This window comes from Bombina bombina, chromosome 2 (genome assembly GCF_027579735.1).
Source record: "Bombina bombina isolate aBomBom1 chromosome 2, aBomBom1.pri, whole genome shotgun sequence".
Taxonomy (NCBI): domain Eukaryota; kingdom Metazoa; phylum Chordata; class Amphibia; order Anura; family Bombinatoridae; genus Bombina; species Bombina bombina.
In genome coordinates this window covers 1,106,822,745-1,106,846,586 of record NC_069500.1, presented here as the reverse complement: position 1 = coordinate 1,106,846,586, position 23,842 = coordinate 1,106,822,745, and positions in this window count along the sequence as shown.

The window sequence follows — 23,842 nt, the reverse complement described above, 5'->3', positions numbered from 1 at the left end:
TACATTTTGTATTTTTAGTAAAATTAGCATGAGGATTTGGAATTTTGAAACATAGACTGCTCTCTAGGCAGGCTTGTCGCCTAGTAAATACATATGTACACATATGTAGACATTTATATATTCATATACACCTTTAGACATGTATATTTATGTATCTCTATGTTAAAGCCCATTGATATGAGACCTCATATTTCTGAGCCATTATAACTTTTTTATTCAATATTTTTTTAGAAATAATTTTAATTAGATGGTGTTATTATGAGTGTAACTGTACTTTGTAATGTATTTTTTAATGTGTGACACTTCTTTGTTTTGCAAAACAGTTAACCACAGCTCTGAGGACGCACTTTCAACCTGTAATACCATTGCAATTTAACCTGCGTGCAAACGAATGCGAAAACCCGATATCGCTTGTGCACAAACGTTTATGCTCCTCTCATATTCTGCCTATATAAAAATTGAAAAGTATTTCACGTCCTTTTAAGCTCTGTATTGTAAATATCAAATAAATCTTAGTAATCGTTTATGTGGACAATGACAATTATTTGATTGATTTAAGGAATTAATAGTTTTGCCTCTAAATTATTATCTTGTGTTTCTATGTATGCTTTAAACTCCCTAAAGTTATGTATTTCCAAATATTGAAGACATGAAGGGGAAAATTGCCTATGTTGTATTCATAAAATTGCATGTTATCTTGTGAAACGATGAAGCAGATTTTTTTGGCATGTGCAGGTTAAAGTAGACATGTAATCCAATTCGGAAGAAAGAAATAAAATCGCTCATTTTGCTTTATCCTTTGTATTTGTTTGAAAACACAAAGCAAGTTTCCTTGGTAATGAATAAGAAAATTAACAAATGCATGAGACACAAACATTTAGGGCTAGCTTAAAAGTGGAGCGCAAAGATTTTAGCACTGTTGAGCACTAGAAGCGCTTAAAGGGACAGTCTAGGCCAAAATAAACTTTCATGATTCAGATAGAGCATGTAATTTTAAACAATTTTCCAATTTACTTTTATCACCAATTTTGCTTTGTTCTCTTGGTATTCTTAGTTGAAAGCTTAACCTAGGAGGTTCATATGCTAATTTCTTAGACCTTGAAACCCACCTCTTTCAGATTGCATTTTAACAGTTTTTCACCACTAGAGGGTGTTAGTTCACGTATTTCATATAGATAACACTGTGCTTGTGCACGAGAAGTTATCTGGGAGCAGGCACTGATTGGATAGACTGCAAGTCTGTCAAAAGAACTGAAAAAAGGGGCAGTTTGCAGAGGCTTAGATACAAGATAATCACAGAGGTTAAAAGTATATTATTATAACTGTGTTAGTTATGCAAAACTGGGAAATGGGTAATAAAGGGATTATCTATCTTTTAAAACAATAACAATTCTGGTGTAGACTGTCCCTTTAATTTAACTCAATAGCGCAAAATGTTAGCTAGCAAGGATAAGACTCAGATGAGCTAACATCTGATGGTTGGATAGCATGGTTGCACTAACTTCCTCTCCCTTAGACTTCAGTTGGGTGCTCTACAAAAGTATTTTCTTTTTTTCGCTCACCCAAAGGAGTGCTATGACATCTGTACTAAAGCTGAGGGTGCATTAAGAATACTTGAAATACCTTTGTTCTTTACTCAGTGTGCACATACATAAGTACACAAATTTAAACACATATAAACACAAATATACATACACATATACAAATATATAAACATATCTATAAACTTCTGAGCCCTTCCCACTCAAGCACCTTGACAAATACCATATCCCTTTTAAACACTTTTTAAAGATTTATTTTAATAATAAACTCATATTCTACATTGAATATGTATAAATATGAGTGTAATACTTTATTTTAATATGTTTGACATGTTTTTATTCTAGCCCTTTATTTCAGGTCTCAAGTCATAGTACATTTTTTCGTGCTTTTATGTATTGCGCACAAGCATAAGAAGTAACTTTCAACTTGTAAAAAAGAAGGAAATTATACCATACAACACCGTGCACTATAAGGTCATGGGATAATATTTAAACGGTGATCTTCTTCATACCTCAAAGAAAATGAAGAGAAACTTTCATAGTGTTACACCATATGATGATATCCATTTAAACACAATAGGAAAACTACTCACACAATTTTGAGCTACTATAGCTCTAAGTGAGGCGCTCAGTACAAAAGGATCCAAGTATCTGTTGTAGGGGGTTCCAATATTTAATGAAAAAATACAAACGTGTTAAAAACAACGATTCTTTAAAAAGTAAAGTCCTTGCAAAATAAAAAGGCAATAAATGTCTATCACTCTGGGGTCCCAGCGGCTATCAACAGGCAACACTTTCAGACCTCCTTCCTAGATAGATATCAGAAGGGTCCGATGCGACTTGATTTCAATATGCCTGTCCCTTCTTGTGACTTTGCCTTTGTGACTGATGAAAGTCACATGGAGGGGCAGGCCTATATTGGCTCAACAAACTTACTCAAGTGAGACAGTTTGTTGTGCTAATATGGATTGAATACAAAATCCTTAGGCACTAGGATGAGAAAGGTATCTAGGGTAAGATAGTGCCTATCATATTTCATTTGCTGAAAACTAAAGATACAAGTGTCAATACCTGAACTCAAATATTAAAACTGTAAACATCTTCCACAATCATGCAAGAGAGATACCAATGCTAAAATGTTTAAACTTCTCAATGCTCTCAGTGTTCCTTTTTATCTTGTGCCACCTCTCCTTATTACTCATTCCAATCCATTGAAGTGTGCTTTGCTTGAATGTTGAATTCAGTTCATGTCGTTTTTGTTTTCCTTTTCTATGGAATTCCAATCCATTAAATAAAGCATCATTTGAATTAGTTATGCCACCAAATTTTATAAATCTCCATACACTTATTTGCATCCATAAATTAACATTATGATGACCATATTTTAGGTGTGTGCAAGTTTAAAATAGTGATCTCAGCTATATATTTTTTACTTTTTATTAAAGGAACAAGAAACTAAACTCTTCCACAACTTAAAATAATAGACAGACAGACAGACAGATAGTGATAAAAAATATCCCTCTAGTTGAGATTTTGTCGCAGGATCAGCTTTAGCACACAGTCTTTTACAGAAGAAAATTAGAACTCCACAAATTGGTTTATGCACTTAATATAAAATATAAAGCAGAACTAATTGAAGTTGGGTAGCTGTTCCACATCAGCTACAAAACTTAAAAGCAGATCTATAAACTTACAGGCCTACAACCTTTAGACAACAGATCAACATGTTTTCTAATTACCAATTGCAGCTGAGTGAAGTTCAACCTGTAGGGGAAACCTGAACTGGACTTCTCACCTACAACTCCCTGCCAAATCACAACTGTAAAGTGGATTTCTGGCAATTTGTACAACTTCATCTTCAAAACAAAAATGCTGACATCCTGTGTTCAAAAGTGTATAACAGTGTTGCAAAACTGCTGTCAAATTGTACTCCAGAAATATGCAAGTTTCTCAGCCTATCTAGATATGCTTTTAAACAAAGGATACACATACATACACATACATATAAATACAAACATATATATATATATATATATATATATTTTTATATATATATATATTTATATTTATATATATATATATATATATATATATATATATATATATACAAACATATACACATGAAATTAAATTTATACAGGGAGATATAGTATCAGACCATATATTGATGGTCTGATAAAGTAAGGGAAATAAAGGCACACAGAGATTTTATTTCATACCAAAGATAAATTTATTAATTATAATCCCTTGTCACATTTCGTGAGAAAACCTCTGCATTTGACTCAAACCAACACAAAATAAGGTAAACACCATATATATACAACACCTTACATCTAAGGTAACAATGCCTGCAGGATATCTATAAAGCATACGTATGCTGCTAAGTCTAATAATATCTAAGACACACATTAATCAGGTTGCTAGATTGTATATAGACCTAAAATAGAACAATTATTCACGTATCCTAATAGTAGTTATAACATGTCTAAAGCAGTGTGTCTGGACTCCAGGCAATAAGGAAATTTTTGGAAATTTTTGGAAACAAAAGGTCCCCTGTTCTCAGAACATTCTGAGTTTGTTATTTCTTTACTTAGATTTGTCCTCCAGAATAATGTATTTACGTTTGACGGACAGATCTATAAACAGATACGGGGAACAGCTATGGGGGCAGTGTGTGCTCCCACCTACGCCTGCCTCCATTTGGGGGCCTGGGAGTCAGATATTTTTGAACGACACAGTGACACCTTTAACAATAAGGTGTTAATGTGGGTGAGATATGTGGATGATGTTCTTGTCCTATGGGATGGGAGTGTAGAAGAATTTCATGATTTTGTTCATGAACTTAACCATAATGACAGGAACATCATCCTCACATCAGAGACAAACAAGACCGAACTAAACTTTCTTGATATTACTATCAAGAAGGAAGGCTTGAAGATCGTGACAGAAAATTTCAGGAAAAAGAATGCCACTAACAGCATCTTACATGCTGATAGTGGTCATCCTGTCCATCTGATTAAGGGTATTCCGTATGGACAGTTCCTCCGGCTTAGGATAAACTGTTCATCACTAACAAAATTTGATACACATGCTGCCCTAATGAAAGAAAGGTTTCTCAAAAGAGGATATTCCAATAAATGTCTTAAAAAAGCTTTGTGGAAGGCACGAATGACTCCTAGAGACCACCTGCTGTATAACAATAAATCAAAGCCCAAAGAGACGCAAATTAGATTTATCACTAAGTTTAATAAGCAATGGTCCAATATTAGATCAGCACTAGCTAATAACTGGCATATACTTACCTTGGATGACAAGGTTAGAGATTCGATTGGTGAAAAACCACTACTAACAGCTAGAAAAGCACTAAGTTTGAGAGATCACTTAGTTCAGAGTCATTTTGTGAGAGGCCCCTCTAATGCAGACTGGCTAAGAAGGGACAAGGGAATAAAAGGTAGCTATCCATGTGGGCACTGTGTGTACTGTGCCCACATGGATAGCACCAAACAGTTCTTCACTTCATGTGATAAGGTTTTTGACATTAAATTCTTCTTCAACTGCAAATCTGAAGGGGTAATCTATCTTCTTCGCTGCTCGTGCCCGGTCTTTTACGTTGGAAAAACCAAGAGGTTAGTAAAGGACCGGGTACAGGAACATCGGGACGATATCCTTCATGAAAATGACACAAATGTGGCAAGACACTTTGGCATGTTCCATAATGGAAGTGTAGAATCTTTGAAATTTACTATCATAGACAAAGGGATAACTAATGGTAGAGGTGGCAATAATGACAAAGTTCTATTGCAGAAAGAAACAAAATGGATCTATAAACTTAATACTAGATACCCAGTAGGACTTAATGATAAATTGGAGTATGCTAGTTTTTTATAGTCAGTGGACTCTCCCCTTTTCAGACAAGACATGTGCTATATTCGTAAGGTGTCATCATTTTTTGTTGTGGCAATAAGTGTTAGAAAGCTGAGGAATTAGGCTTTTACTTTCCCTAGGATTTTAGTGTATAACTAGAATCTTCACAACTTTACACATAAGGTTTTTGTATTTTGATTATATGCATCTCTAAACTGGAATATGTTTTCTTATGTGAACACACCTTTAATTAACTAATTACCCCAGGTGGGGGAAGCACACCTGAGGAATGTCAGGTGAGCTTTATCTTAAGAGGAAATCCGGTAAGGATTCATTCAAGCCCTGATGAACCCCTGTGAAACACACTGGATGTGGGGGTGAAACGATTGTTGGTTTGTGTTTTTAACACTGAAGTGTTTTATTCAGGAGCAGGTCGACTAACTCCTGTGTATAAGAACTGTTTAAGGTTCTAAGGTCTATGGGACACGCATAGCCTTTTATACCTTTTTACTGCCTGCACTTTATCTGCATACCTGTTTTATGTGCTGACTTTAAAGAAACATGCTGCAAAAAAACATATGGTCTGTGCTACTATAAGGACTGTTTGGTGTTTCATCTGTTGCCCTGTGAAGCGAATACAGGACTTGGAAAACAGGCACCTGTGGAGTCTAAGTAAATGCACGTAAGCTAAGAGCGAGAGGAACATACATATGGTATCCACCTGAGCAAGTTTGCGTATATCCTGACGTACGCTCCAATGCTTTTGATCTATCAGCCTAGGGAAAGCCTGGTTCTTTCTCGGTGCGGCGGATGCCGGTACAGCTGATCACTACTACACACGGAAAGTGCACTTTACCTACAAGTCCGATTGGAAGAGCTTGCAAGCTATACCACTCCCCCCCCAGTGACATCAGACGCCACAGAGAGAGCGGTCTGCTTCTTTGAAAATCTCCTGGGACACAGAGCTAGTTTGTTTCACTGCTGCATGCTCTATCCTGGCAAGTGATTTAAAATCTTACTTTTGGGAACAGATCACAGTAAGAACTAATACGTTTACTTTACCTTTTGCATAAAGGACTGTATTTTCACTTTGCATTTTCCTGGACCGAGTGCAGGATCTAACTGTGCTTCCTCCTAGCTTCTGAGAGAGATTTTTCTCAGCGGTTTATTTTATCTTTTCCATTATGTTATGTTTTGACACACTGCTTTAGACATGTTATAACTACTATTAGGATATGTGCATAATTGTTCTATTTTAGGTCTATATACAATCTAGCAACCTGATTAATGTGTGTCTTAGATATTATTAGACTTAGCAGCATACGTATGCTTTATAGATATCCTGCAGGCATTGTTACCTTAGATGTAAGGTGTTGTATATATATGGTGTTTACCTTATTTTGTGTTGGTTTGAGTCAAATGCAGAGGTTTTCTCACGAAATGTGACAAGGGATTATAATTAATAAATTTATCTTTGGTATGAAATAAAATCTCTGTGTGCCTTTATTTCCCTTACTTTATCAGACCATCAATATATGGTCTGATACTATATCTCCCTGTATAAATTTAATTTCATTACTGATTAAGGGTGGCACCAGAATCTAGATTATCAGCAATATTTCCCATTCTCTCATACACCCCCATTTATAAACATATACACATATATATATTTATATATATATATACAGTACATATACACACACACAGCATCTTACAAAAGTGAGTACACCTCTCACATTTTTGTAAATATTTTATTATATCTTTTCATGTGACAACACTGAAGAAATGAGACTTTGCTACAATGTAAAGTAGTGAGTGTATAGCCTATATAACAGTGTAAATTTGCTGTCCCCTCAAAATAACTCAACACACAGCCATTAATGTCTTAACCGTTGGCAACAAAAGTGAGTACACCCCTAAGTGAAAAATGTCCAAATTGGGCCCAATTAGCCATTTTCCCTCCATGGTGTCATGTGACTTGTTAATGTTACAAGGTCTCAGGTGTGAATGGAGAGCAGGTGTGTTAAATTTGGTGTTATCGCTCTCACACTCTCTCATACTGGTGGTCACTGGAAGTTCAACATGGCACCTCATGGCAAAGAACTCTCTGGGGATCTGAAAAAAATAATTGTTGCTCTACATAAAGATGGCCTAGGCTTTAAGAAGATTGCCAAGATCCTGAAACTGAGCTGCAGCACGGTGGGCAAGACCATACAGCGGTTTCACAGGATAGGTTCCACTCAGAACAGGCCTCGCCATGGTCGACCAAAGAAGTTGAGTGCACATGCTCAGCGTCATATCCAGAGGTTGTCTTTGGGAAATAGACGTATGAGTGCTTCCAGCATTGCTGGAGAGGTTGAAGGGGTGGGGGGTCAGCCTGTCAGTGCTCAGACCATGCGCTGCACACTACATCAAAATGGTTTGCATGGCTGTCATCCCAGAAGGAAACCTCTTCTAAAGATGATGCACAAGAATGCCTGCAAACAATTTGCTGAAGACATGCAGACTAAGGACATTGATTACTGGAACCATATCATGTGGTCCGATGAGATCAAGATAAAGTTATTTGGTTCAGATAATGTCAAGCGTGTGTGGCGGCAACCAGGTGAGGAGTACAAAGACAAGTGTGTCTTGCCTATAGTGAAGCATGGTGGTGGGAGTGTCATGGTCTGGGCCTGCATGAGTGCTGCCGGCACTGAGGAGCTACAGTTCATTGAGGGAACCATGAATGCCAACATGTACTGTGACATACTGAAGCAGAGCATGATCCCCTCCCTTCAGAAACTGGGCCGCAGGGCAGTATTCCAACACTCCAAACACACCTCCAAGACCACCACTGCCTTGCTAAAGAAGCTAAGGGTAAAGGCGATGGACTGGCCAAGCATGTCTCCAGACCTAAACTCTATGTGCATCTGTGGGGCATCCTCAAATGGAAGGTTGGGAGCGCAAGGTCTCTAACATCCACCAGCTCCGCAATGTCATCATGGAGGAATGGAAGAGGACTCCAGTGGCAACCTGTGAAGCTCTGGTGAACTCCATACCCAAGAGGGTTAAGGCAGTGCTGGAAAATAATGGTGGCCACACAAAATTTCCACTTAGGGGTGTACTCACTTTTGTTGCCAACGGTTTAGATATTAATGGCTATTTTGATGAGAATATGTCCACTATAACACATTATAGCAATCATCACACCTGTGGGTATAAAGCAAATGTAAAGAACAGTTTGATGTGTTTTATATACAAATATGTTTGTATGGTCAGAATGTGGTTTTTAGAGCATTTGAATTAAAAAAATAAGATTTTATTGTCTAGAGGAGGAAATTAAAGAAAATATGGAAGTGTACTGAGTTCAGTTAAGCTCATGAAATTTGATACATTCACGAGATGTGAGAAAACTGCATTATATATTAATATAGCTACAAATGGATAACTGATAAAAACAGTTAGAGAGAGTAACGTTTTAATTGCAATCTATATAATTCAAGCAGGCAAGATCATTTATGCACAAGGGGAAAAGCTGATGAATGTTTTGGTTTGCAGAGAACTGGAAAGTAAGTGGGTTAGAGAATTCCAGACTAATACCTCCCGTAGCTTTATGACTAGAGCAAGCATTTCTCAAATGAGAAGGAAATGTGCCAGTGGTAAAAGAGAGGTCACCTTCTGCCAATTCCCCAGGTTTCTGTTTTGCTAGTCCAGCAGAAGGATATAGTTTAAACAACTAGAACAGCTACTGTCAGAGTTGGTGCAATACTGTTTAGTGTGATGAAGACATATTTTGCCACCCCTTGACAAATGCACTCCTTAATCTTACATCTAAGTTTAGCATATACACATAATTATTAATTAATATAGTTTTGTAGGAACCTTGAAAAGGTTTTGTATTTTCCTCAATATTTTAGATCATTACAAAGATATCTCATATAAAACTAATTACTAATTCCTCAGAGTGACATGTTTTTGGTAGTAAAATTTGCAACATGAGAACATTCTGGGCTTTTGACTTCTCACAAGTTAAGCAGGTTCTAAAATCAGTGACGCTCATGAATTAAATCCCTTACATTAGGCAATGCATTCTGAGTATTGAATGTAACAACATTGAGGTGCAAATTATTTATCATTACTTAAAGGGACACTGAACCCAAATTCTTTCTTTTGTGATTCAGATAGAGCATGCAATGTTAAGCAACTTTCTAATTGACTCCTATTATCAAATTGGCTTCATTCTCTTAGTATCTTTATTTGAAATTCAAGAATATAAGCTTAGATGCCGGCCCATTTTTGGTGAACAAACTGGGTTGTTCTTGCTTATTGGTGGTATAATTCACCCACCAATAAACAAGTGCTTTCCATAGTTCTGAACCAAAAAAATAGCTTAGATGCCTTCTTTTTCAAATAAAGAAAGCAAGAGAACAAAGAAAATTTGATAATAGGAGTAAATTAGAAAGTTGCTTAAAATTGCATGCTCTATCTGAATCACAAAAGAAAAAAATTGGGTTCAGTGTCCCTTTAAGTGAAATAAATCATATTAAAAATAACACACCAACGCATTGCATTAAACAGGTGCAATTTTGCAGTCATCCAATCAAACTACAGACCAGATTAATGGTGCATTAGAGGACAGTCATTGTGAATTCATTTCTGTAAAAAAAGTGACTCCGTTACCAGATCTGTCATCCTTTAATAAACCAACATCCTGAATCTGCAAAAGCCACATATATGACAACAGTTCAGATTTATACTTCCTCTACACACAAGATTTTATAAACATTGGTGCAGCAGATCAGTGCTCAGACCAGATTAGTGTATCCTTTATATACCTACAATTACTGCAGCAGACCCCCTTACATCAGTAATGTTCCTCTTACCAGATGCATACTCCCCTTGCAACCCGTATGCTATAATGTGCCAGCATCTAACCACAGAACAAATGCGTGGCTCCCTTTAACCCCTTATGCTAGTATATACCAAAATTAGACCTATGATAATATACACTTTGCTTTTCTTTTTTAATTGTAAGCTTATTATAAGATTTTATATATATGTCTGTAAGCATTTTGAAAAGTTGCTGTTTATTTTATCCCATATATAATTTGAATTTTTGTAATTTTATTGTTTATTACACAGGTTTGTTCCACTTGTAGTTGTAATAAATTTTTAAAGGGAATAGAGCATGTAATTTTAAGACACTTTTAAATTAATTTCTATTTTTAAATGTGCTTCGTTCTTTTGGTATCCCTGGTTGAAAAATAATACACACATATCCTTCACTAGTAGTAGGAACTAGCTGCTGATTGGTGCCTGCACACATTTGTCTCTTGTGATTGGCTAACTAGATGTGTTCAGCTAGCTGCCAGTAGTGCAATGCTGTTCCTTCAGCAAAGGATAACAAGAGGATGGAGAAAATTTGATAATAGAAGTAAACTGGAAAATTGTATTTTCTATTCAAATCATGAAAGTAAATGTTGGTGTTTCCTGTCCCTTTTATCTGTGATGTTTATTAATCTTGTAACTTTGAGAAGGGTATGCACTGTACGTCACATAGTCATGTGCTTTAAAGCTTTAACACATATACTTCCAGACAGTGTACAGACCTGTGTATTTCTCAGTACAAATAGTGCAATATTACACGTGCATGCAGCTGACTGACTCCCTGTCTTGCTGGTTAAACGGTTTTCTTCAACAGTTTGTATATGGAAATGTATCATGCACACAATTTTATAAAAATACTAATAGTGTATGCAGATTAATATTGCTTCTTGCTTTTACCCCATGTGATACTGAGAATATTAGGGTTTTGGCCGTAAACACCCTACATACCAGAGGCGGGCACCCTGTAAGTTCAAAGGGCAAGAATTTCTGAGAACAACACCAACAATCAGCGCACCCAGTAAAGCTGAGAAAAGCAAACGATGGTAAGCAGTGGAATACCTGTTTATTGTTTAGCTCAAACAAATGCTCAATATGATAGGTAAATGTCCATACATTGCCAAAACAGGTAGAAAAGGCTTAAGTGGTAAGTGACAGGCAAAATAAGGCAGGAAAAAATAGGTCAGACGCGTTTCCTATGTCATAAGCATATTTTTCCTCAGTGACCATACTTAATACCCACAACACACTGCTTTATAAACCCTTTAGCCGGACACTCCCAATAAATGGCTGACCTATTTTTTCCTGCCTTATTTTGCCTGTCACTTACCACTTAAGCCTTTTCTACCTGTTTTGGCAATGTATGGACATTTACCTATCATATTGAGCATTTGTTTGAGCTAAACAATAAACAGGTATTCCACTGCTTACCATCGTTTGCTTTTCTCAGCTTTACTGGGTGCGCTGATTGTTGGTGTTGTTCTATTAATTGAGCGTGGATGGAAGCGCTCTTTTCTCCGCACCAGGACAGCTGAGTATTCTGAGAATACGTCACCACTATGTCACGGGGGTGTGTCTGACTACGTGAAGTGCACTGATCGTCGGGGACTTTACTCACAGCCAGTGTTTGAATGTTTGAGCGCTTCCCGGTTGTTGCATACATTTGGATATTCCATCATCGGAGCGGGTAAGCGGCACTAACATTCATTTGAACTGTTATTCATTTATTCACCATATTGGATACATGATTATTTACAAGTGCTTTAAGTCGTAGTACACCCTGAAGTGGAATATAATTACTAACGGAATTATAAGCAGTTGTTATATATTTTTTGAGCTAAGTGTGTTGTGACATGGCAGCAGGGGGATTTGTTTTACAGCAATTTGCTGAGGATGTTAGTGACAGTGAGGATCTATTTAACACTGACACTATGGAACAAGAGGCTAATACTAATCTGGACAGTTTATTCTTTAAAATGGACACTTTATTGAAGACTGATACTAGAATTGAAATGGATATAAAGAGTTTCCAGATGTATAAAAAGGCACAACGTATACCACGCGGCCTACGCATCAGAAAATTTCCCTCTTTCCAGGTGACAAATCAGTCTTTCATAGATAAATGGAATAAAGTGCTTACAGAGTGCTCTTTAGCACTTATTGATCTGCTTATTGAATATAAAAAAACATTACGTCAGGAACTGAGTAATGAAAAGTCAAAGTTGCAGTCATATTTACGCCCCTTGAGTGAGAATCCAGATTTTGTTAAATATGACACCAAATTACATAAGGTTATTACTGATTTTAAAAACAACCTTTGGAATTTTAAAAAACAAAAAATAATGAGAGACAAACAGGATTATGAACTTAATAAAGTGTATAAATGGACCGTGACAGACACAAGAAGGAGATATAAGAGTTCATATAAAGGTCGAGCCTCTGATTATAGAAGAGTAAGATTTGCAGAGACTGACACTGAATATGATTATGACTCTTCAGATATTGAGACAACTGTAGACACTTCTCTGGCTTCTGAGGCATCACCATCTTTTGCACTTAATATTGAGGATACTTTTCCTTCCACCTCAAGTGTTTCACAGTCAAAAAACGAGAAAGGACAGTTGAAACATACTGCAAGAAAAAAACACGCAGAGGGGGGCGTGGAAGGAAACCGAAGTCAGGATCCAGAGACACTGAACCCCAGACCACGGCGGTATCCACAGAGGAGGAGAGCCACACAATTTCAAAAATATGCATGAATTACAAAAATGTCGTTAATCTTTCATCCTTTGTTTTATCTAGGACACAGTTAGAGGTCCTGTCTTTGGGTCTTGGTTTTTCTCCTACCACACACTTTAACCTTTTTGACACAGTAGTTGATCTGAACAGATTTGTCAGATCTCTTGTTCTAAAGAAACATTTTTTGGGTGCTGTAGATACTGGTCAAGGTGTAACTAGTAGAGATAAACCAACTCCCATTAGATGTGGTTTAGATTTTTCTGAGGAATGTTCAATTTTAGACCTCATTGCATTGGATAGAGATAACTTAAATTTGCACTCTTGTGCAGTTGGGGATACACAAGATTTAACTAAAATGAAATTGAAATCTAAATTTTATCCTGTTAAATCTAGATCCAGTTCAATAGAGGTGTTCCAGAAGACAGTGGAACAGGAATTAAGGAAACTTAACTCCACTGAACCCAATCGACAACATAAAAATGATAACCTATCTAAGGCACAATATTTGTCAATTCAAGAACTTAAGAATAACCATGAGCTTGTCATACGTAACTCAGACAAAGGTGGTAAGGTGGTAGTTCTTGATCGACAGGACTATTTACAGGAGGCATTTAGACAGTTATTGGATGTCACAGTGTATGAGAAACTCAGGAACAATCCTGTGTTTGTGTACAAATCACAATTGAAAAGTATTTTAGAAAGTGCACTACATGATGGTGTCATCACACAGGCTAATTTCGACTTTCTCTACACTGAGCATCCAATTACAGCAATTTTTCACTACTTACCCAAACTTCACAAGCATGATACCAATCCACCTGGTAGACCCATCGTGGCTGGAATTGGCTCATTGAATGAGCCTCTTTCTGAGTTGATAGACGGGTATTTACAACCCTTTGTTTTGGGTCTTATGAGTTACATTAGAGACACATCTGATGTTATTACACAGATAGAAAGTGTGGTTTGGCAAGAAAAATTTATTTTTGTGACCATTGATGTTGTCTCACTGTATACCTGTATACCCCATGACAAAGGAAGTTTGGCAATTGAGTTTTTTCTGGACACATCAGACTATGATGATGCTGTTAAGCGGTTCATCAGGGTTTCTCTGGACTACCTTCTAACGCATAATTTTTTCATGTTTGAGGGGGAATTCTATCTCCAGAGACGTGGGACAGCAATGGGGGCTAAGTTTGCCCCCTCCTATGCCAACCTCTACTTGGGTTGGTGGGAGCTGTCCCACGTCTATGGAGATGGGAACCCATACAGAGAGTACATACAATTTTACGGTCGCTACATCGACGATATTTTGTTGATTTGGAAGGGTCCGGGGAACCTTCTTGAACCGTTTCTGAACTATTTACAAGACAATTCTTTAAATCTCAAATTTACCATGGAGTACAGTAAAACCTCAATTCCATTTTTGGATATTGAGTTACATCCCAATAGAGAAAGTTCATGTATAGAGATTGAATTGTTTCGCAAAGTGACTGCTGGAAACACTATCTTAAATGCTAGATCATGTCATCCTAGACATACCTTTTCATCTATCCCTAAAAGTCAATACATTAGGGTAAAACGTAACTGTACCACTAATCAGAGTTACTCAAAACATTGTAATGATTTAACTGACAGATTGGTCCATAGAGGGTATTCAAGGCAAGCTCTTGATACTATTAAGAGTGAAGTTGATCTTTTAGATAGAAAGGATCTCTTTTTGTCTAGTGGAAACAAGGATGTTGATAAATTTAATAAACCAAAATTCATCACTTCTTATAGTGTTGAATATGGTCAAATTTGCAACATTATACGTAAGGCTCTTCCAATTTTGGCTACTGACGACAGTCTGGCAGGCATCATTAAGCAAGGTATTTGCTTTGTATCACGCAAAGCTCATACTTTTGGCAACTTACTGTCACCCTCAATGCTGCCACGGACACAGTCTAACAAAAATTGGCTTTCTATTAAGCCAGGATTCTTTAAGTGTGGGAGCAGAAAATGTAAATCCTGCTCCTATGCTTCTTTTGGTACAAATTTTGTATCTACCAAGAATCAAAAACACTTTGAAATTCGGGAGCATATGACTTGCAACTCTTGCTACGTCATATATCTTTTGTCCTGCAGGGGCTGTTTCAGGCAGTATGTAGGACAAACGACACGTGCTCTTAAAGATCGTTTTCTTGAGCACTTACGTTCAATTGAAGATTCTGAGTCCACAACTCCCATCTCCCTGCATTTCAAACAACATCACAATTCTGACAGCTCCCTGCTGACATTCCAAGCGATCCAACTGATTCCAAGGCACCCAAGGGGTGGTAATAGAGGTATAACTCTCAGTAAAAGAGAAGTTTATTGGATTTTTCAGTTGGATACTAGAATGCCAGATGGGTTAAATTCAGAATGGGATGTGAAGTTATATGTAGATCAATAAGTCATTATTTCTTTCCTCTTTTTGCATTGTTTTTTTAAAACAATGTCTCTTTACATCCACAGCATTATTGCATATATTCGATATATTTCTAATTAAATATTTTTTTTCACTGGTCAAGTATAATTGAATTTGTACATTGTGATGTCAGTTTACTTATGTGATTACTTACGTGTTTAACTTGGTCAGTTAATGTATATTAAATATTTTGTTTTTTTAATTTCTCCTTTTTTCTTTTCCTTTTCCCCCCTTCACTTTGCCCTCTGCACACTGCTTTTGTAACGGATTGGCTTTTGATTGGACAGCCATTTATTGGGAGTGTCCGGCTAAAGGGTTTATAAAGCAGTGTGTTGTGGGTATTAAGTATGGTCACTGAGGAAAAATATGCTTATGACATAGGAAACGCGTCTGACCTATTTTTTCCTGCCTTATTTTGCCTGTCACTTACCACTTAAGCCTTTTCTACCTGTTTTGGCAATGTATGGACATTTACCTATCATATTGAGCATTTGTTTGAGCTAAACAATAAACAGGTATTCCACTGCTTACCATCGTTTGCTTTTCTCAGCTTTACTGGGTGCGCTGATTGTTGGTGTTGTTCTATTAATTGAGTGTGGATGGAAGCGCTCTTTTCTCCGCACCAGGACAGCTGAGTATTCTGAGAATACGTCACCACTACGTCACGGGGGTGTGTCTGACTACGTGAAGTGCACTGATCGTCGGGGACTTTACTCACAGCCAGTGTTTGAATGTTTGAGCGCTTCCCGGTTGTTGCATACAAGAATTTCTGAGCCTGCCTGTGATGGTCTCTTGCGGTTCACTAGATATCACACCAATGTTGTATTCTTTGTGTTTTCAGAAGAAAGCATTTTGAACATTGATTTTATGTCTGGAAGGAGTATCAGCTAAAAATATCAGGGAAATTGCTTTGAAGTAGATGCGAGTTACAGAAATAAATATATACTGCCTATGCAAGTTTTCTGAAAGTCTATACAGTGGCCCCAAGTTATCAAGGTCTGTCGGACCTGATCCAACAGTGCGGATCAGGTCCGACAGACCTCGCTGAATACGGCGAGTAATACGCTCGCCGTATTCAGCATTGCACCAGCAGCTCACAAGAGCTGCTGGTGCAACGCCGCCCCCTGCAGACTCTCGGCCAATAGGCCACCAGCAGGGGGGTGTCAATCAACCCGATCGTACTCGATCGGGTTGATTTCCGGCAATGTCTGTCCGCCTGTTCAGACCAGGCGGACAGGTTATGGAGCAGCGGTCATTGTGACCGCTGCTTCATAACTGCTGTTTCTGAAGAGTCTGAAGACTCGCCAGAAACAGGGGACATCAAGCTCCTTACGGAGCTTGATAACTAGAGGCCAATGGCTAAATTATACATCAAAAAGAAAGTATATGATATATATATATATTAAAAAAAAAAATGTTACTTTTTATTTTATTTTTTATTAAGTTGGCTTGTGTAATCATGCCCTATATTTTAACAAATTCTTCTTATGACAACTCCAGTGTGTTGTGAGTGTCTGTGACTCAGTAACATGAGGCATATATGTGCCGACACTGAGCAGATTTTAAGCCTACCGAGGATATCCTTTTCAACAGAGGATACCAAGAGAACAAAACAAATTAAAAAATAAAAGTAAAGTGGAAATGTGTGTAAAATCACATGCTCTTTCTGAATCATAAAAGAAAAAAATTGTGTCCCATGTCCCTTGAAGATGGAGTATATCCAATTCTAAAACTTGAAGAAGCTGTAGTCAATCTCTCAAATAACAAACTAGTAACATTTTAGTAACATTTTAATTATACAGGGAGTGCAGAATTATTAGGCAAGTTGTATTTTTGAGGATTAATTTTATTATTGAACAACAACCATGTTCTCAATGAACCCAAAAAACTCATTAATATCAAAGCTGAATAGTTTTGGAAGTAGTTTTTAGTTTGTTTTTAGTTATAGCTATTTTAGGGGGATATCTGTGTGTGCAGGTGACTATTACTGTGCATAATTATTAGGCAACTTAACAAAAAACAAATATATACCCATTTCAATTATTTATTTTTACCAGTGAAACCAATATAACATCTCAACATTCACAAATATACATTTCTGACACTCAAAAGCCTGCCATCCATGGATTCTGTCAGTGTTTTGATCTGTTCACCATCAACATTGCGTGCAGCAGCAACCACAGCCTCCCAGACACTGTTCAGAGAGGTGTACTGTTTTCCCTCCTTGTAAATCTCACATTTGATGATGGACCACAGGTTCTTAATGGGGTTCAGATCAGGTGAACAAGGAGGCCATGTCATTAGATTTTCTTCTTTATATCCTTTCTTGCCAGCCACGCTATGGAGTACTTGGACGCGTGTGATGGAGCATTGTCCTGCATGAAAATCATGTTTTTCTTGAAGGATGCAGACTTCTTCCTGTACCACTGCTTAAAGAAGGTGTCTTCCAGAAACTGGCAGTAGGACTGGGAGTTGAGCTTGACTCCATCCTCAACCCGAAAAGGCCCCACAAGCTCATCTTTGATGATACCAGCCCAAACCAGTACTCCACCTCCACCTTGCTGGCGTCTGAGTCGGACTGGAGCTCTCTGCCCTTTACCAATCCAGCCACGGGCCCATCCATCTGGCCCATCAAGACTCACTCTAATTTCATCAGTCCATAAAACCTTAGAAAAATCAGTCTTAAGATATTTCTTGGCCCAGTCTTGATGTTTCAGCTTGTGTGTCTTGTTCAGTGGTGGTCGTCTTTCAGCCTTTCTTACCTTGGCCATGTCTCTGAGTATTGCACACCTTGTGCTTTTGGGCACTCCAGTGATGTTGCAGCTCTGAAATATGGCCAAACTGGTGGCAAGTGGCATCTTGGCAGCTGCACGCTTGACTTTTCTCAGTTCATGGGCAGTTATTTTGCGCCTTGGTTTTTCCACACGCTTCTTGCGACCCTGTTGACTATTTTGAATGAAACGCTTGATTGTTCGATGATCACGCTTCAGAAGCTTTGCAATTTTAAGAGTGCTGCATCCCTCTGCAAGATATCTCACTATTTTTGACTTTTCTGAGCCTGTCAAGTCCTTCTTTTGACCCATTTTGCCAAAGGAAAGGAAGTTGCCTAATAATTATGCACACCTGATATAGGGTGTTGATGTCATTAGACCACACCCCTTCTCATTACAGAGATGCACATCACCTAATATGCTTAATTGGTAGTAGGCTTTCGAGCCTATACAGCTTGGAGTAAGACAACATGCATAAAGAGGATGATGTGGTCAAAATACTAATTTGCCTAATAATTCTGCACTCCCTGTATGTTACTCTAAGGTATACTGATGTATAAAAAGAGATATTTATGTTAGTGATTATCCAGAAGGCAATTAAGATTCTTCTGTAGCTGAAGGCAAAAATTTATCTTGCATATATAGTTACAAGGAGAATGATATAGTTATTAAGATAATGTGATTAAATATAAGAATATGAGTGAATTAAGAAAATAAAACACAGGGTGTTACCTTGTAGAAATAGGACTTGTCATTCTTTCATGTATTACAATTTACATGACTTCACTCATGTAATAAAGGACATAAGACACATTTGAAATGCTAAACCGAGCATTTGAAAACATCTTACAATATGTTTTATTTGCTAAAATTGTTTTGTTAAAGAATATCATTGCTTACATGGTAATGTTTAGGTGCACATAACCCACTGCACTGATTCTGTAAATTGCACACATTATGAAAAGTATTAGTGAGAGCCAGTATGCTCCCCATTCCAGACCATCAGGATTCTAGTGTGAAAACATCACATGGCAGCACCAGTTTTTTGTGCTGTCCTCTTCAAGGTCATTCCAATCTATTAGAATAGCAGTTGGAATTAGTAAAAAATAATATAACAGCAAAATCTAGTTAAAAGGATAAAAAAATAAACTATAAGAAACAAAGGTATCATAGACTTTTTAATGGTATTTTTAAAAGGATTATTCCATACCTTCACAGTAACATGATAAAACATAAACCAAAGTGAAAGTAGAAATAGCAGCTAATTAATTTGATTACACGTTTCAAAGTTTCAAAGTTTGATCTGAGTGATATTTTTAAATGTATGACAACAAAATAAAAATAATAAAACTGGCATTACCATGTGAACTGAGCATGCACAAAAACGTTTACATTGAAAAAAGGTGTGCAGGCTTCAAAAACTGACACATCATCAATGGAATTTTGAAAGTTCAAAAATCATGTTGAAAACTGCTGGAAATTTGTTTTCTATTGGATTGGAATACTGCTGTTGAACTCTCCCAGTAAAGGGTATAGCAGGTATCATTGTACTGTTAAGTTTGTCAAAAGGAATGGCATTAAATCTGAAAATGCTAAAACCCTTAGGCCTAGATTTAGAGTTCGGCGGTAAAAGGGCTGTTAACGCTCCGCGGGCTTTTTTCTGGCCGCACCATAAATTTAACTCTGGTATCGAGAGTTAAAACAAATGCTGCGTTAGGCTCCAAAAAAGGAGCGTAGGGCATTTTTACCGCAAATGCAACTCTCGATACCAGAGTTGCTTACGGACGCGGCCGGCATCAAAAACGTGCTCGTGCACGATTCCCCCATAGGAAACAATGGGGCTGTTTGAGCTGAAAAAAAACCTAACACCTGCAAAAAAGCAGCGTTCAGCTCCTAACGCAGCCCCATTGTTTCCTATGGGAAAACACTTCCTACGTCTGCACCTAACACTCTAACATGTACCCCGAGTCTAAACACCCCTAACCTTACACTTATTAACCCCTAATCTGCCGCCCCCGCTATCGCTGACCCCTGCATTACACTTTTAACCCCTAATCTGCCGCTCCGTAAACCGCCGCAACCTACGTTATCCCTATGTACCCCTAATCTGCTGCCCTAACATCGCCGACCCCTATGTTATATTTATTAACCCCTAATCTGCCCCCCACAACGTCGCCGACACCTACCTACACTTATTAACCCCTAATCTGCCGAGCGGACCTGAGCGCTACTATAATAAAGTTATTAACCCCTAATCCGCCTCACTAACCCTATCATAAATGGTATTAACCCCTAATCTGCCCTCCCTAACATCGCCGACACCTACCTTCAATTATTAACCCCTAATCTTCCGATCGGAGCTCACCGCTATTCTAATAAATGTATTAACCCCTAAAGCTAAGTCTAACCCTAACACTAACACCCCCCTAACTTAAATATAATTTACATATAACGAAATAAATTAACTCTTATTAAATAAATTAATCCTATTTAAAGCTAAATACTTACCTGTAAAATAAATCCTAATATAGCTACAATATAAATTATAATTATATTATAGCTATTTTAGGATTAATATTTATTTTACAGGCAACTTGGTATTTATTTTAACTAGGTACAATAGCTATTAAATAGTTAAGAACTATTTAATAGTTACCTAGTTAAAATAATTACAAATTTACCTGTAAAATAAATCCTAACCTAAGATATAATTAAACCTAACACTACCCTATCAATAAAATAATTAAATAAACTACCTACAATTACCTACAATTAACCTAACACTACACTATCAATAAATTCAATAAACACAATTGCTACAAATAAATACAATTAAATAAACTAGCTAAAGTACAAAAAATAAAAAAGAACTAAGTTACAGAAAATAAAAAAATATTTACAAACATAAGAAAAATATTACAACAATTTTAAACTAATTACACCTACTCTAAGCCCCCTAATAAAATAACAAAGCCCCCCAAAATAAAAAATTCCCTACCCTATTCTAAATTAAAAAAGTTACAAGCTCTTTTACCTTACCAGCCCTGAACAGGGCCCTTTGCGGGGCATGCCCCAAGAAGTTCAGCTCTTTTGCCTGTAAAAAAAAACATACAATACCCCCCCCCCCAACATTACAACCCACCACCCACATACCCCTAATCTAACCCAAACCCCCCTTAAATAAACCTAACACTAATCCCCTGAAGATCTTCCTACCTTGTCTTCACCATCCAGGTATCACCGATCGGTCCTGGCTCCGATATCTTCATCCAACCCAAGCGGGGGCTAGACATCCACTGAAGAAGTCCAGAAGAGGGTCCAAAGTCTTCCTCCTATCCGGCAAGAAGAGGACATCCGGACCGGCAAACATCTTCTCCAAGCGGCATCTTCGATCTTCTTCCATCCGGTGCGGAGCGGGTCCATCTTGAAGCAGGCGACGCGGATCCATCCTCTTCTTCCGATGTCTCCCGACGAATGACGGTTCCTTTAAGGGACGTCATCCAAGATGGCGTCCCTCGAATTCCGATTGGCTGATAGGATTCTATCAGCCAATCGGAATTAAGGTAGGAATTTTCTGATTGGCTGATGGAATCAAGTTCAATCCGATTGGCTGATCCAATCAGCCAATCAGATTGAGCTCGCATTCTATTGGCTGTTCCGATCAGCCAATCGGATTGAACTTGATTCTGATTGGCTGATCCGCGTTGCCTGCTTCAAGATGGACCCGCTCCGCACTGGATGGAAGAAGATCGAAGATGCCGCTTGGAGAAGATGTTTGCCGGTCCGGATGTCCTCTTCTTGCCGGATAGGAGGAAGACTTTGGACCCTCTTCTGGACTTCTTCAGTGGATGTCTAGCCCCCGCTTGGGTTGGATGAAGATATCGGAGCCAGGACCGATCGGTGATACCTGGATGGTGAAGACAAGGTAGGAAGATCTTCAGGGGATTAGTGTTAGGTTTATTTAAGGGGGGTTTGGGTTAGATTAGGGGTATGTGGGTGGTGGGTTGTAATGTTGGGGGGGGGGTATTGTATGTTTTTTTTTACAGGCAAAAGAGCTGAACTTCTTGGGGCATGCCCCGCAAAGGGCCCTGTTCAGGGCTGGTAAGGTAAAAGAGCTTGTAACTTTTTTAATTTAGAATAGGGTAGGGAATTTTTTATTTTGGGGGGCTTTGTTATTTTATTAGGGGGCTTAGAGTAGGTGTAATTAGTTTAAAATTGTTGTAATATTTTTCTTATGTTTGTAAATATTTTTTTATTTTCTGTAACTTAGTTCTTTTTTATTTTTTGTACTTTAGCTAGTTTATTTAATTGTATTTATTTGTAGCAATTGTGTTTATTGAATTTATTGATAGTGTAGTGTTAGGTTAATTGTAGGTAATTGTAGGTAGTTTATTTAATTATTTTATTGATAGGGTAGTGTTATGTTTAATTATATCTTAGGTTAGGATTTATTTTACAGGTAAATTTGTAATTATTTTAACTAGGTAACTATTAAATAGTTCTTAACTATTTAATAGCTATTGTACCTAGTTAAAATAAATACCAAGTTGCCTGTAAAATAAATATTAATCCTAAAATAGCTATAATATAATTATAATTTATATTGTAGCTATATTAGGATTTATTTTACAGGTAAGTATTTAGCTTTAAATAGGATTAATTTATTTAATAAGAGTTAATTTATTTCGTTATATGTAAATTATATTTAAGTTAGGGGGGTGTTAGTGTTAGGGTTAGACTTAGCTTTAGGGGTTAATACATTTATTAGAATAGCGGTGAGCTCCGATCTGAAGATTAGGGGTTAATAATTGAAGGTAGGTGTCGGCGATGTTAGGGAGGGCAGATTAGGGGCTAATACCATTTATGATAGGGTTAGTGAGGCGGATTAGGGGTTAATAACTTTATTATAGTAGCGCTCAGGTCCGCTCGGCAGATTAGAGGTTAATAAGTGTAGGCAGGTGTCGGCGACGTTGTGGGGGGCAGATTAGGGGTTAATAAATATAACATAGGGGTCGGCGATGTTAGGGCAGCAGATTAGGGGTACATAGGGATAACGTAGGTTGCGGCGGTTTACGGAGCGGAAGATTAGGGGTTAAAAGTGTAATGCAGGGGTCAGCGATAGCGGGGGCGGCAGATTAGGGGTTAATAAATGTAATACAGGGGTCGGCGGTGTTAGGGGCAGCAGATTAGGGGTACATAAGTATAACGTAGGTGGCGGTCGGCAGATTAGGGGTTAAAATTTTTAATCGAGTGGCGGCGATGTGGGGGGAGCTCGGTTTAGGGGTACATAGGTAGTTTATGGGTGTTAGTGTACTTTAGGGTACAGTAGTTAAGAGCTTTATAAACCGGCGTTAGCCAGAAAGCTCTTAACTCCTGCTATTTTCAGGCGGCTGGAATCTTGTCGTTAGAGCTCTAACGCTCACTGCAGAAACGACTCTAAATACCGGCGTTAGAAAGATCCCATTGAAAAGATAGGATACGCAAATGGTGTAGGGGGATCTGCGGTATGGAAAAGTCGCGGCTGCAAAGTGAGCGTTAGACCCTTTAATCACTGACTCCAAATACCAGCGGGCGGCCAAAACCAGCGTTAGGAGCCTCTAACGCTGGTTTTGACG